Source organism: Mus musculus, chromosome 4 (assembly GCF_000001635.26).
Source record: "Mus musculus strain C57BL/6J chromosome 4, GRCm38.p6 C57BL/6J".
Lineage (NCBI taxonomy): Eukaryota > Metazoa > Chordata > Mammalia > Rodentia > Muridae > Mus > Mus musculus.
In genome coordinates this window covers 120,303,894-120,319,101 of record NC_000070.6, presented here as the reverse complement: position 1 = coordinate 120,319,101, position 15,208 = coordinate 120,303,894, and the positions used below count along the sequence as shown (strand labels likewise).

At 45.4% G+C, this 15,208-nt stretch overlaps 1 long non-coding RNA gene across 1 annotated transcript; it reads left to right on the top strand.

The window, feature by feature from the left end:
• Positions 1–6,156: 6,156 nt before the first annotated feature.
• On the top strand, positions 6,157–9,400 carry Gm36499. Its single transcript, XR_376607.3, has 5 exons — positions 6,157–6,349; positions 6,472–6,562; positions 6,819–6,996; positions 8,251–8,369; positions 9,124–9,400. It is a non-coding gene; the product is annotated as a predicted gene, 36499 (long non-coding RNA).
• The last annotated feature ends 5,808 nt before the right edge of the window (positions 9,401–15,208 follow it).

Sequence of the window (15,208 nt, the reverse complement as noted above, 5' to 3'; positions counted from 1 at the left end):
CTGCTCTTCTGAAGGTCCAGAGTTCAAATCCCAGCAACCACATGGTGGCTCACAACCATCCGTAACGAGATCTGACTCCCTCTTCTGGAGTGTCTGAAGACAGCTACAGTGTACTTACATATAATCAATAAATAAAAATTTAAAAAAAAAAAAAACTCAGAAGCTTACTAACAAAGACCGTGTCTATCACCTCTCTAATTATGAATTATCCGTGGATGAATTAATTGATGAAGTCAGAGCTCTGTGATCCCATCTTCCCAAACTCCTGGCCATTGGGGACATTTATAGATCCAAACCATAATGACTGTTAAGTGGGGTTTATTCTAGGAGTGCAAAGTTTAACATTAAAAAAGACAATTGATTTAATTTACCGCATTGGCAGAATCAAGGGTAAAACCCTAAGGTCAGCTCAATAGACGGAGAAAAAGAGCATCAGGAGAGTATTGAGCTGACAAATTCAATGCCCACTCATGATCTGAGAAAACACAAATGTTCTCAGCAAACCAGGAATAGAAGTGAAGTTCCTCAGCCCAATGAAAGACATCTGTAAAAATACTTCATTCTGTTCTACCTACTGGAAGATGAGTATTCTCCTCCTCCTCCTCTTCCTCCTCCTCCTCTTCCTCCTCCTCTTCCTCCTCCTCCTCTTCCTCCTCTTCTTCCTCCTCCTCCTCCTTTTCTTCTTCTTCTTTTTCTTCTTCTTCCTCCTCCTCCTCTTCTTCCTTCTCCTCTTCCTCCTCCTCCTCTTCCTCTTCCTCCTCCTTTTCTTCTTTTTCTTCTTTTTCTTCTTCTTCCTCCTCCTCCTCCTCTTCCTCCTCCTCCTCTTCCTCCTCCTCCTCTTCCTCCTCCTCCTTTTCTTCTTCTTTTTCTTCTTTTTCTTCTTTTTCTTCTTCTTCTTCTTCTTCTTCTTCTTCTTCTTCTTCTTCTTCTTCTTCTTCTTCTTCTTCTTCTTCTTCCTCCTCCTCCTCCTCCTCCTCCTCCTCCTCCTCCTCTTCTTCCTCTTCCTCTCTTCCTCTTCTTCTTTTGGATCATGGTAAAGGTTCTTGGTCATGTCATTTCTATTCAGCATTTTACTAAACATCCTTGACAGTGTGATAAACCAAGAAAAGGAAACAAAGATGCAAAGACTGGGGAGGAAAAGTTAAACTGTTTTCATATGTAGCCAATGTAGTTATTTTTGTAGAAAACCACAGTCCTCAAAACTTATCAGAACTAAGAAGGGAGAGTCAATATAAAGCATAAAGTCTAACTTTAGGGAACTGGAGAGATGGCTCAGCTGCCAGGGGTGTTTGCTGCTCTTTTAGAGGACTGGAGTTCTTTTCTCAGCACCCACATGGCGCTCACAACCTATGCTAACTCTAGCTCTGGTATCTGGTATCTGACGCCCTCTTCTGGCCTGTCCAAGTACTTGCATGCATCTGTGACTACTCAAACATAGACACACATACACATAACACACATACAAATACATAAAAAAGAATAAATAAATAAAATCTTTCTTTAAAAAAATTAACTGTCTTTTCTATATTATCAGTAAGCAACTGGAAAAGTAAAACTTCAAAACATATTAAAATAACAGGAAAACCTTAAGTACTTTGAAACAGACGTAACCAAAACAGATAAGCTCTCTGCACAGAAATTAGAAACTCTGTTGAAATAGAGAAGACCTAAACAAAGGAACTAGAAGACTGCCTTTGGGAGGATGAAGTTTAGGGAAAGCCACAGGGATGTGGGGTTGGGAAGGGGAGATGGAGCATACAGGAGAGGAGCTGGCGTATACTGTCTCATAGGACTTACTCACATGGCCCCAGGACAGCACTCGAAAGTGTATATTACCATTCCTAGTCCATGCATAAGAAAATTGGGGCCAAGAAGCGGGAGTGGGTGGGTAGGGGAGCAGGGTGGAGGGAGGGTATAGAGAACTTTCGGGATAGCATTTGAAATGTATATAAAGAAAATATCTAATAAAAAGTAGATAAATAAATAAATAAGAAAAGAAAAGAAAATTGAGGCCCAGACTGGTCATATAGCCCAAAGGGAAGCCCAGATCAGCAGCTAGACTTGTCTCTGAGTGCCTTCCACCACTCCCCTGTCCAAGTCTCCAGCAAAGGGCACAGGATTTGGGGAAGCCACTTAAGAATTTCCCATGTGCACACGTTCACCTTTCAGGCTTACGAGGATAGAATGGGATAATCCGTGCTAAGCACCTGGCAGTGCTTAGCTGGGCAGGCCCTTGAGGAGGAACAATATGGCTGCGGCTGTGTGCACTGCACAGCTCAGTCTCACAGACAAGGAGACTAGTGCTGGAAGAATGTGGCCATGGCCTGAGAGGCAGGCTTCCTGGAGGAAGTGTGGGTGAGTCAGGGACTCAGTGGTTCCAAATGTAAGTCTGAGACATTTCAGTGTTCATAGGCTCAAAGGAGGAAAAGGACATGCAGTGGATTTTTGCATAAAGCCCGCAGTGTTTAAGAAAAGGATTACTTTTTTTTTCCTGGAGATTATGCCTTTCCTACATTGCTAGCATCGACACATCTTTTCCAGAAAATGGTTGTGAGTGGAGGACGGCTTCTGTGTTGTAAACATCCCCACGAACAAAAGGAAAATTTGGTGACTTTCTGTCCGCATCCTTGAAGTTTTTAACTAGTTCATGAAATTCAGTTCCGAGAACAGCCGGCAGCTGGAGCTGGAAGACATTCTGGGTAGGAAAGTTCTATGTGCAAAGAACAGTATGGTATGTCCTGAAACTGTCAACAAGCAGCAAGCACCCATGGGCTGGAGCTTCTAGTGGGGTCTAAACAAGAAGCCAGGAAGCCACATTCTTGGATTAGAGTGGTCCCTACCCTCACCTCCCTGCTACCCAAAGTGGTGCTACCTCTCTTTAGGGAATAAGACTGTTCCCTAAGGCTCCCTCATAAGTATGCACAGTGTGTGTATGTGTGCACGTGTTTGCAGGAATCCCTGATGAGAAAAGGTGAGGACTGGAGAGGTATTAAGAACAGATATGTTCTAGGGGCTGGAGAGATGGTTCATTGGTTAAGAGCATTGGCTGCTCTTGCAGGGAACTTGGATTTGGTTGCCAATACCCACATGGTGGCTCACATCTGTCTGTAACTCCAATTCCAGGTATATAAAAAATATGTATAATGCATACATTTATATATGTATATAAAATATTTTTAAGTACTTAAAGTCTTTAAAAAAAAAAAGACCTGTCCTGGCCTAATAATTATTGAGGAGACACACAAGATGAATGGAGGGCAGCAGATACCCACTGGGGAGAGCAGGAAGGGAAACCCAAGGCTCTCTGAGCAGAGTGTGCAGCTCCTGCATGTCTGGGCACACATGAGTGTGTGCTCACATGTGCAAATACATCTACTCTGTGCCTGTCCCTGGGAACATCTGCTGGTGGTGTTGGCCTGGCTGGGGTATGTGCTCAGTGTTGGCTAGAGAGATTCTGGCTGTTGGGAAGGTTCCCATAGGTGTGCATCCTGCGTACACATCTGTGTAGGGAACGTATGTCGAGTGTGTGCTGATGGTGTTGAATTTGTGCTGTGTATGTTTATGATTCTGTATAGGAAACCCAGGCTGTGTGTTGATGGTAGTGAGTGTGAGCTGTGTCTGTCTACATGTCTGAGTGGGTTGAGTGTGTGCTAACAGTATCAAGTGTGTGATGTGTTTGTTTATGAATCTGCACAGGAAATCCAGGTTGAGTGTGTGCTGATGGTATACGATGTGAGCTTTGTGTGTCCATGTATCTGGGCTCCATAGCTTGAGAGTGCTGATGGTGTTGAGATGGTGTTGGAAACCAGGTCAGGCCTTTCTCCTTTCCTGGTCTTCTGAGGGTCCGACTGAAGTTCCTCTTTACTTTGATGACTTCTTTTCTCTTTTTATTTATCAATATCTAACCAAGGACCAGGGACCTCCTAATGGGCAATGGTGTAGGAGATAGGAAGGCAACATCCCTATTGGTTCCCTCTTGTCCTCTCCCCCAACCCCTGAGAGACCAGTATCAGCCTTTGGTTCTCAGGGTTAGAACTATGTTTTTTAACTGAGGTGGGAAGACCTCAGGGACCAGGGACGATCCCCACAAAATCCTGTCCCCAGACTAATTCAGTTCTGTAGAGTCTAAAGCTGGTACCTCCCCTCTTCTGTATTTTGCTTAGTCTGTTATTCTGAAACTTGTCCCTGGTGTGACCTTCTCAGGAGCCCCGTGAGTACACTGGGGACTGAGGGCCAAAGCTTTCATCTCTTGTTCTGTCTTTGCCACCCACCCTGCCAGCCTCAGCTTCTTTCCTGGGGCTTCTCCAGATTTGAGCTCTGGGGAGGGGCTGGCTCACCAGCAACAAGCTTTTCCACCACACTGCCAGCCTCTTGGCCCTTACTCAAGATCCAGCCAGGGAGAGATCCTGCCCAGGAGAGATCTCAGAGGGCAGAATGAAGCTGCAGGAGGGTGTGTGTGGTATGGAGGAGCCCTGCCTCTGAGTCTGTGTGTTTGTGAGCCGTTTATCAAGTGCTCACTGATGCCCGGATAGTGCTAACAGCTTAACTCACATTGTCTCATTTAATGGGTGTGACAATGTGTGAGAGGGTGAGAGAAACAGGGTGACAAGGGAGAGTAGTCACTGGCTATAGCCGGGAGCCCCAGCAATGAATTCCCTTGCTCCATGCTAACAGTGCTGCCCTTGTGGGTCTGACCAGAGCCTCGGGATGGGGAGCAGACTCCTGAGCCCGCTCCAGTGTGGGTCCTGGCAGGAAGAAGGAATGAGCTATGGCCAGGTTCCAGGCCCACCTCCCTTCCTTGTCCAAAGCCAGGTTTTTCTTTTCTATAAGGTGCATTTAATACTGTCCAGCACTCAGGGGGTCATTAGCAGAGGCAAAGCCAGCTGAAAGTGGGAAATACCTGTTTGTTCCACCTGGTCCTCACTCTTCAAAACCCACACAGAAAGAATAAGTCTCCCATGGCTCAGAGGTCAGCTCCAGAGACACAGTGGTCCTCTCTCCTTAGCTTGCCTGTGGCCTCTTTGAGTTTTCAAGTTGCCTTTCCTCTGTGTACCTGTGAGCTTCTTTGGCAATCCACTCTTGGGATCAAGTCACCTATCAGATCAGACAGGGGCTCACTCTTAGAGCTTCATTTCAACCTAATTACAGTCTATTTAAATGTAACCACATTTTGAAGTTCTCGGGGGTTAGGGCTCCGGCATGTGAGATGTCAAGGGATGTGCCCCACCTCTGTTACTCCTTTCCTCCTTTGGGTCCTGGCTGATGTCCCACTGTCTCTCACTGCCAGCAACACTGTTGTGAAGACCTACTGTCTACAACCTGAAACGCAGCCGGAAACTCCTCCCTCCAAGAAGCCTTCCTCACTAACTTCTGCCTCCTCTGGTCTCTCACAGCCAGCAAACATAGACCTGTATGGTGGCGCATGCCACACAAACAGATGTCACTTGTCATGCCTGATATGACCTGTACAGCATCGTGTTTGCTCCCTAATTGTCATCCTTCCTCTCCGTGAAGACATGACCCTCCTTCTCCTTTTGTGGTTTTGAGGCTACATTCAATTGTAGCTCCTGCTTCTTAGCATAAGGATGGGCATGTGACTTGAGTAGAGCCAATCAGAGTTCTCCCCTGGGATTGCCAAGCAGTGAGTACTGGGTGAGATGAGGCCTTTCCTTCCTCTGGGGTGCAGAATGATGTAATCCTGGCACTTGGCATAGCTGTAGCATCTATCTGCTGGGCACAGATGAGCTTGGGCAAGCCTCTCTGTGCCCCAGTTTTCGCTGTTGTACCACGTGTGATGCTAACAGCACTACCAGGATCCTCATGAGACTTCCTGTTAATGCATAAGCTGAGGACTACCCACTTTGCCTAAAGTTTAAGATGTGTGTATGTGTGCGTTGTATAAGAAACATGGTTAAATGCTTCAAAAAGCAATGCAGTAAACTATACAGTTAAGAATCCTGGTGTTATCATGACTCCTTTGAACCCAGGTCTCATCACTTAGATGCGCTACTTCTTTTGTTTACTTGTTCAGCTCTTTGTTGAGATGCTGTCTAACTATAGAGCCTTTGCTGTCCTGACTCATTTTGTAGACCAAGCTCCCTCTAATCAGAGGAGTCCCTCTACTTCTGCCATGTGAATTCTGGGATTACAGGTATGTGACACCATGCCCAGCGTGGCAATTGTTTTAAAATCTTTTCACAGGGGGCCTGTGAGATGGATCAGCAGGTAAAGGAGGCTGCTTCTAACCCCGAGGACCAGAGATCCATCCGTGAGACGCACATGCCGCAAGAAGAGGACCAGCTCCTGGAAGTCCTCGAGACCTCCTCTCATACACTAAGTCAACTGATGAGTTAATTGAAATTTCTTCGAGATCATTTTAAAGGGTTCTATATGGAAATATAAACACTTTAATTCTTTCTTCTAAATCATATGCCATCTAATCTGTGTCTTTTTAAAATTTTCATTTAATAGCATATCCTGGGTGCTGTCCATAAAGTTCTCTGTGGCTGGCCCTTTCTTTCCTATTCCATGTATGGATGAACTCCACAGCTCCAATGCAATGGTAAGCCAGCTTTGTGTGCGTTGTTCCACATGAGTGCAGTGATCCCTGGAGATGTATATAGCTAAACCGATCAGGAAACACACACACACACACACACACACACACACACACACACCCAAAGATACTCACTATTAACTAACCAAAAAACCACGCTGCCATTTTGCATCACATCCATTTGGGTAGATGTGATTAAAAAAAAAAAAAGACAGACAGACAAACCTAACTGTCTTTGTCTGCTCTCCTTGTGCTACTATAGGCAGCTTTGGCCAAAGCAGTTCCTGCTGAGGACCTGGAGGCTGTGAAGCCCAAGGTCAAAGTGCTGACTGTTGTGGTGTCTGGCATGGGTTGTCTTCCTGGATTGCAGACATCTTTATCTCGCTCAGCATCCATGCGACAGACTCTTCGTTGTGTACCAGTGGAGAAGGGAAACACAGGTTCTTTCCTTTTCCTTTCATATTGCAACATAATTCACTTGTACAAAAATCCTCCAAGGGTGTGGCAAGGTACAGGGAGGTATTGCTGGCCTCCGTGGAGCCTGTTCACTTCATGTAAGAAAGCTGTAACATTTTACCATGTGTATGTCACAATGCTCTCCTTTTGTAGGAAATACAATATTGAAAACACGGTCAAAGCCACTGTCTCTTCTTAACCAAAAATCTGACATTGTATGTTCTTATACTTTTATTCCATATATGACTATGGCCACAAAATATATTGAAGGTTTTCTGGTTTTGCTATATTTTCCACTCAGATGTGCTCCTACATACACACACACACACAGAAGCCAGAGTTGACAATGCTAGGTGTCCTTCTCTTTTGCTCTCCACCTTACATTTTGTGACAGAGTCTGTAAATGAAACGAGACTCCTAATTGGCTAGACTGACTGGCCAGTGAACTCCCAGGAGGCTCCTGCCTGTTTCCCAGTGCTGGGATTATGAACGTGCATCATCATGCCTTGCTTTTTTTTTTAAACATGGGGATCAAACTCAGGTCTCATACTTGGGAGGCAAGCACTTTCTACTGACTGAGCCATCTCCTTCATTCCACTCAAAATGCATTCTAATACCCTTGTTTCTATTATTAACTCATGTTATTTCTATTTCAAGTATTAAGGTAACATGAGTGAGGGGGTTTCAAATAATGTTTTGCCATTTGTTTATGATTCTATTACTGTCAGAGAATATAATTTAGTCCACTTCAAACTTACTGCACCTGGTTTTATGGTCAAAATATTATCTGTTTGAGTAACAATTTTATATCCATTTAAAAGTATGTCTTCTGTTGTTGTGGGAAGTCTTTTTATAAAGATCCAGTTAGGTCAAGCAGGTTGATAGTGTTCTTCAAGTTTATTACTTACTACACTGTAGCTCCTCCTAGTTGAAACTAGAGGGAAGTTTATAAGGCTCCAAAGTATATGAAACACACAAGGCTCAGGAGCCTCCTGAAAATTACAGGATTCACAATGTCCTTTGGGGCCTCTGTGTAGAGAGATCTCTGGGAATGTGGCTTTCATGAATCAATGGCCACGTTAGGGGTAGGTTTTTTAATGATGCATCTGCTCTTGTGTCACCTACATTGCTGTAAATGACCTTAGTCAACTTATCAGTTCACTAGGCTAGACTTGGGTGAAGTTGGTTTATTTGGTTAAACATGAGGTGAGAGTTGTTTGTTTATGTCTTCCCTCCAGGAAAACAATCCAATGATGATATAACCCTGATGACTTTCTGCTTTTTTGTTCTGCCAGTCAATGGAAGATGGATATTAAAATATTTCCAACTATAATTGGAAGTGTATCCACTTATCATTGTAGGTCTAACAGTTTTTCTTTAATGTATTTTAATGCTCTACTACTAGGGATATAAATGCTTGAGATTATTATCTCTCCTTGATGAATTGATTCCTTTATCATTATGAAACAACTCTGCTTCTGATAATATTGCTTACTTGAAATCTATTTTGTCTTATATTAATGTAGCCATTTCACTTTTGGGCTGATTATTTTAAGAATGGTATGTATTGTTTGCTTGACTTTTAATCAATTTATATCATATTTATATCATTATATGTGCATACAATATAGGGCTAGATATTGCTCTTTATAAACAAATTGGCACTCTTGACTTTAACTGTGGTGTTTAGACCATTTACATCGAATGCAGTCATTAATATGAATGAGTTTCAAATCTTGTCTTCCTGTTCTTTGTTTTCTTTTTTTAAAAAGATGCGTTTATTTATTATATGTAAGTACACTGTAGCTGTTTTCAGACAAACTAGAAGAGGCCATCCAATCTCATTAGAGATGGTTGTGAGCCACCATGTGGTTGCTGAGATTTGAACTCAGGACCTCCAGAAGAGCAGTCAGTGCTCTTAATGGCTGAGCCAACTCTCCAGCCCTCTTTGTTTTCTATTTACCCTGCATGGTGGCTCCTTTTTCTCTTTTTCTACATTCTTTGGCATGAATAGTTTTATATTTTATCTCTTTTATTGGCTTAAGTGGTTTTTGAGATGATAGTATATTATTTATTTATTTATTTATTTATTTATTTATTTATTTATCCAGGAGCACCTTCAAGTATGTGCCAGGGGCTGGAGAAGGCCTGCTTGGTAAAGTCTTGCCATGAAAGCATGAAGACCTGAATTTGGGTTCGCAGCACAGCGTGGAAAAAGCTGAGTATAGCAGTACACACCTGGAATCCCAGCATTGGGGAGGTAGAGACAGTAGGATCTCTGAGGCTTGCTAGTGAGTTCCTGGCTCAGGGAGGGACCCTGTCTTAAAAATAAGGCAGATAGTAATTGAGGAATGTAATCAATATTGACCTCTGACTTACAGCCACACACATACACACACACACACACACACACACACACACACAGAGAGAGAGAGAGAGAGAGAGAGAGAGAGAGAGAGAGCAAGAGAGAGAGAGAGAGAGAGAGAGAGAGAGAGAGAGAAGCATCTAAAGGGAAATTTCTATTAACTCTTTGTCAGCCTTTATGTTGGTGGTGTATTCTATATTCTATATATCATAAAACCAAAATATGCTTGACTTTATCCAATAAGTTATCCTCATTAGCATGTGTGTGTATGTGTGTGTGTTGTCCATTAATGCATGTATTCATGTTCACATGTGTGGGCATGCATATATGTGCATGCTCATGGAGAGGTCCAGAGTGCATGTTGGGTGTCTTCCTTAGTTGTTTCCTGCCTTCCATGTTGAGGCAGACTCTCTTGCTGATCCTGGAGATGAGGGCTCTGGCTAGTCTGCTTGCTTAAGGAGTTCTTGTCTCTGCCTCTATGGGCTGGCATTATGGATGAGTGGTCCACCACCCCCGCCTGGCTTTTAAGTGGGTTTGGGGAACTGAGGTCCAGTTTTCAAGTTTGCATGGCTATTGTTTCATCCACTGAGCCATCTTCTTACCCACACAACATGTTTAATTACAGAAAAAAAAGAGTGTCTGGTACTTTCCCCTGTAGCCATCTTCTCAGAAGCCTTCACTCCTCCTGCAGACCCTGGGCTCAATTGGGGAATTATCTTTCCTAATGTCTCAAGGACTCCAACCTTCTTTGTGTCCATTTGTGATGAGTTCTTTCAGCATTTTTACATCTTCCAAAAGTCTGTATTTATTGATTGGCAGGTCTCTGCTCTGTCTTTGTTCTCCCTTTGTGCTGTAAAGATGCTCCACTGTCTTCTGCCCTGAAGCATGTCCAACAAGCAATCTGCGGTCACTCTTATTTTGTACATATATCCTCTTTTCCTCCACATCTTTTAGATTTCCTCTTTATTACTGATTTTAAACAATTGTATCGTTGTGTGCTTTAATAAAGCTGTATGCTTGATTGTGCTTGTGCCTGTTGACCACTGAAATATTGGAATGTATGGTTGTCTTTCCAAACTTGGGAAGGTTTTTTGTTGTTATACCTTCAAATATCTTTATATTTCCTCTTTTAAAAAAGAAAAAAGTAGCCATTTATTTACTTTTGTATGTGTATGGTTGTTTTGCCTGCATATATGTCTGTGCATCGCATGCCTGCAGTGCTCTCAGAGGCCAGAGGAGAGTGCCAGAGCCCCTGAGACTGGGGTTACAGTTGTGAACTGTCATGTGGATGCTGGAAATTGAACCATGGTCCTCTTGTACTGAGCAGTCAGTGCTCTTAACCATTGAACCATCTCTTCAGCTCCCCTGCCCCATCCTGTCCTGTCCTGTGTTCTGCCCCCTACCCCTATTCTTAGGAATTCTAACTACACATACATTTGCTGCTGGACTGTCCTATAGCTCATTAATAATTTTTTAAAATATTTTTTGCCCTTGTCTTTTATTTTGGACAGTTTTCATTGCTAAAACTTTTTTTTCTATCTGTCTGTCTGTTTGTCTGCCTATCTGTTTGTGTTTTGAGACAGAGTAGCCTTTACTGTCCTGGAACTTGCTCTGTGGACCAGACTGGCCTCAAACTCAGAGATCTCAAATTCAGAGATGCCTCTGCCTCTGCCTCTCTGCCTCAGCCTCTGCCTCTGCCTCTGCCTCTGCCTCTGCCTCTGCCTCTGCCTCTGCCTCTGCCTCTGCCTCTGCCTCTGCCCAGCGTGTGACAGCACTGGTCAGTTTAATAAAGAAGTTATTTTTAACTTGTTTATTATTAGTGTAGAGTGTATGTCATGTGCACACATGGAGGTTAGAGAACAACTTTGGGGACTCCGTTCTTTTCTTCCACCATTATGTGGATCCTGGGGATGGAACTCAGGTGTCCAGACTTCCATGGCAAGTACCTTTACTGCTGAGCATCTCTTTATTGTTCTTACCTATTGCTACGTCTTTAAATTACTACTCACTTCTTTCACATTGCCAATTCCATGCTGCATGCTCTTTCCATCCCAAACACCATCTCCCCACCCCCATATCCAGAAGTTCAATTTGGTTTTGTGTTGTCAGGGTTTTTTTGTTTGTTTGTTTGTTTGTTTGTTTTCTTTTCTTTTCTTTCTACTTAACGTGATCAATCATTGCTCTGACTTCCACAACCTATGGACTATAGTTAGCGTACTTATTTAATGTCTTCTGACCTAATTCCATCTTCTGTGCTACTTGGGGGGGGGGGGTCCATGTCTAGTGGTTCGTTACATCCTCACATAGGTCATATCGTCCTGTGTCTTTGCGGGCCTGGTGGTTGCCGGCTGGCTGTGAGCCATCGTGGATTGCACCTTGGTAGGAGCTGATCGTTTTAGTATTCTGGTAAATATTCTTGGGCTTTGTTCTGGGGTGCAGTGAAGTCACTTGAACAGAGTGTTCTTCTGAGGCCCGCTTTGCTGCCCTCTCAGGCAGAACCACTCCTCTCCCTCCAGTACAGAAGAAGCACTGCCCTAAGAACCCTGCTTTCTGTGCTGGGAGCTGAGAGGGTTTGCCCTTGGGCCGCTAGGCATGTGAAAGGTACCAGGTCTGTGTGAGCTCTGGAGATGATTTCCTTGGCTCCCTTGGGATGGTCCTTCCTTGTACTTGGGTAGTCCACTCACGTACTGGTTCTGCCCGTGTTCAGGCCTGCAGGGAGCCCTGAGGGTCTTTGAAGCTCTCTTCCTCTCTCCAGCTCTCTTCTCTCTAGGTCTCTGCCCTGTGCATTCCAGCTGGGATGGGCTGCTCAGACTTCCCGGTTCTGTCTCCTCAACTCAGAGGGAGCTGCAGTCTCCTTACCTTGAGCAGAGTCTGGAAACTCTCCCCAGGTGGAAACTGGCAGTCCTAGGACTCAGCTCATTAGTTTCTCCTCTCTCAGGGACTGCTGCTTTGTGCTGCCTGGTGTTCAATGTCTGGAAACTTCTCAGTGGTTATAGGACAGCGAGTAAATTGGCACCCTATTTTATATTCCCAGAAGCTCTGTAACTACATTTTCACAATGAATTATTCCAATAATCCCGTATTTTCGGTAGAGGAATCTTACTTTATGGGTAGAGAAAACTGCAATTTAGAGATTAAGTTGCATACAGTAAGTAGAGTGGAGAGAATGTCCCAGCTAAGATGGACTGTGGAGCCAACACTCTGGAATTTACTCTCAGCTTTCCTACTTACTAGCTGCGTAGTTGTCCCTCTTCTCGGGTTTTCTCACCTGTAACAGCTGGGATGGTGCTATGAGAGGTGAACTGAAATGGCGGGTGGAGGAAAGTGCAGAGGGACCACAGAAGTGGTACGTAATAACTCCCTACTACTGTTGTTATGAGAGCGGACCAGTTAAAAATGTAGGCTTGACGGAGGGTAGCCCACTTGAATCCTAGCTCCATCATTAACTCTGTGTGGAACTGCAGCCATTCATGTCAGTCAAGGTTGGATTAGAGAAGCAGAACCATTCAGAGACTCTAACCTGAGACTAAATGGAAAGAGATTCTGGGAAATGTGGTTCTGCCGACCTTAACTGACTCTAGAGTCTTCCTAGGCTGACTGCTCTGAGTTCGTATCCTCTTCTCTGGGGCAAAATAGTAATGTTCTCCCAGGATTCATTGCGTGAACAGTGGTCATGAGTAGTACGTTAAATATTGACACGCAGTCTGGCCCAGGTTAGGTTTCTACCATAGATGCTCCCAAAGATGAAAGTTGCCAGGGAGTGACCTGAACCCACAGCTGCTGTCACCAAAGTCTGTGCTCTCCTCAATGCACCATCTGCCTCCCCGTGCTGGGTTTGGAGTGTTAAGAGAAGATCATCCCCACCCCAAGTCCCTAGTGCAGAGGTGGGTGTGCCAGGAAAGGGAAGGCAGCTGGCCACCCCACCCCAACCCCCCCCCCATCCCCATCCCCTGCTCTACGGGAGGGAGGGGAAGAAAAGGAGAGATCTTTGATTTGCTGCAGACAGGCTCTGTGCAGGGCCTCCTGGGGTGGCAGCTTACCTGGTTGGTGACCTCAGTCAGTCCTGAAGAAAGAATGGGCTGGGCAGGATTGTTGTCTCAGCAACTACATAAGGGACTCTGAGCCCCAGAGAGATGAAGCCACTCACAGGAGTTCACAGAGTGACCACATGACAGATAGGTCCTAGGACATGGCTAGAGGGACAGAAAATGTTGCAGCTTGGGGATAGGGGTGGGAGGTGTTGCTTTTGAAGGCAGAAACTTCCCTGAGCTCAGAAGTCAGGGCCAAGTTAGGAGCCCCTCCCACATCTGCCCTTGCATCCACACCTGCATGCAGGCATCGAACAGAAGTGCTGGTGACTGCACAGTGATGCTGTGGCTGCGGTGATGGAGGTGATGGAGATGATGGAGGTGATGGAGGTATTGGTGGTGGTGGTGATATCGGCACTGGCAAGAGTGTGGTGCTAGGACTCTGAGAATGATGGCAATGATAGCTGATGGTGGTGGTGACGTGGAAAGAGTAGCAGTGAGTGTGGCACTGGCTGTGGTGTGGTGGTGTTAATGTTGGCAGTTTGTGGTAATAATGGGTAGTGGTGGTAGTAATAATGGTAGTAATTAGTGGTGGTTGTGAGGGTATTGGTGGTGGTAGTATCAGTGGTGGTGATGATAATGACGGTAGAGGGTGGTGGTGAGGGTGGCAAGAAAGGTGGTGGTGGTGGTGGTGGTGGTGGTGGTGGTGTTAATGGTGGTGGTGGTGGTGGTAGTGGTGGTGAGGGTGACAGGGTAGGAGTGGTGGCGTTGGTGGTGGCAGCAGCCGTGGCAGCAGGGAACAGTCACACCTCGCTGTTTTGTAAACTGTTTCTCACAGCTTGTTTGTCCCGGGTTAGGGCTGGAGCGGCACCGTATGGAAGTGTGACTCATTGTTTAATGTGGCAGCTCATTAGCGGAGCTTGTTGCTGCCTCTGATTTCTCTGCTCTTGCTAATTGGAGAGCCCAGTGGGGCCCTGGCTTCCCAGGAAGAGCCGTCTAGATCCCCCAGGACTCCAGCTGGCCCTTGCCCTCCGGACTGCCCTGCTGCAGGAGGACCCCCCCCCAATGCCAGTGGGCACTGGTGTCTGCTAGAGAGAGTTCAAATCCTGCTTTGCCCAGACTGTGTAGCTTTGGACAAAGCACCCCGTGAACCTCAGTTTCCTTATCTGCCTAGCCAGGACAGGTGAAGATCACTGTTCGCAAATTAGTCTCCAGGTTTGTAGTATATTCTCAATAAGCAGCATTGCTACTACTAGGCAGACATCTCAGAGAGTCCCTCCATCCTGAACTCCCATGGGTGACCCATGTGGCCTAAGAAAGGAGATTACTTCCACTGATGATGTAACCGGACAGCATCTCTGCTCCTCCCGTCCGGGGAATCCACTCAGAAATCTCAGGCTCTGCTTATCACTGCATCCTGGCTAGACAGCCCAGCTCATCTGCAGACAGTCCTGGCCTTCTGCTCACACCGAGTCCCATCTCTCCTCTCTGAGCCACACAGAACACCTGCCGCCACTGTCCTGTGACAGTTCATGTCCGGTTTCTTCAACTGCCCCTTATATGACGTGGTTACTGAGGTGACCCAATACAGCTTCGTTCTGACAGCTGCAACCCTAGTCATGCTCTCTGGACAGGCCACCCTGTGCCAGGATGGCTCCTGACGTGTGCAGTGCTACATTCCACCCAGTCTCCTGTACTGCCCTGCAAAGCATCCATTATTCAGTGGTGACATCAGGGGAGCTATGCATGCCATTCACATTTCCTAGTAGCCAGCTTAATAAAAGCAAAATCGAACAGGTAACC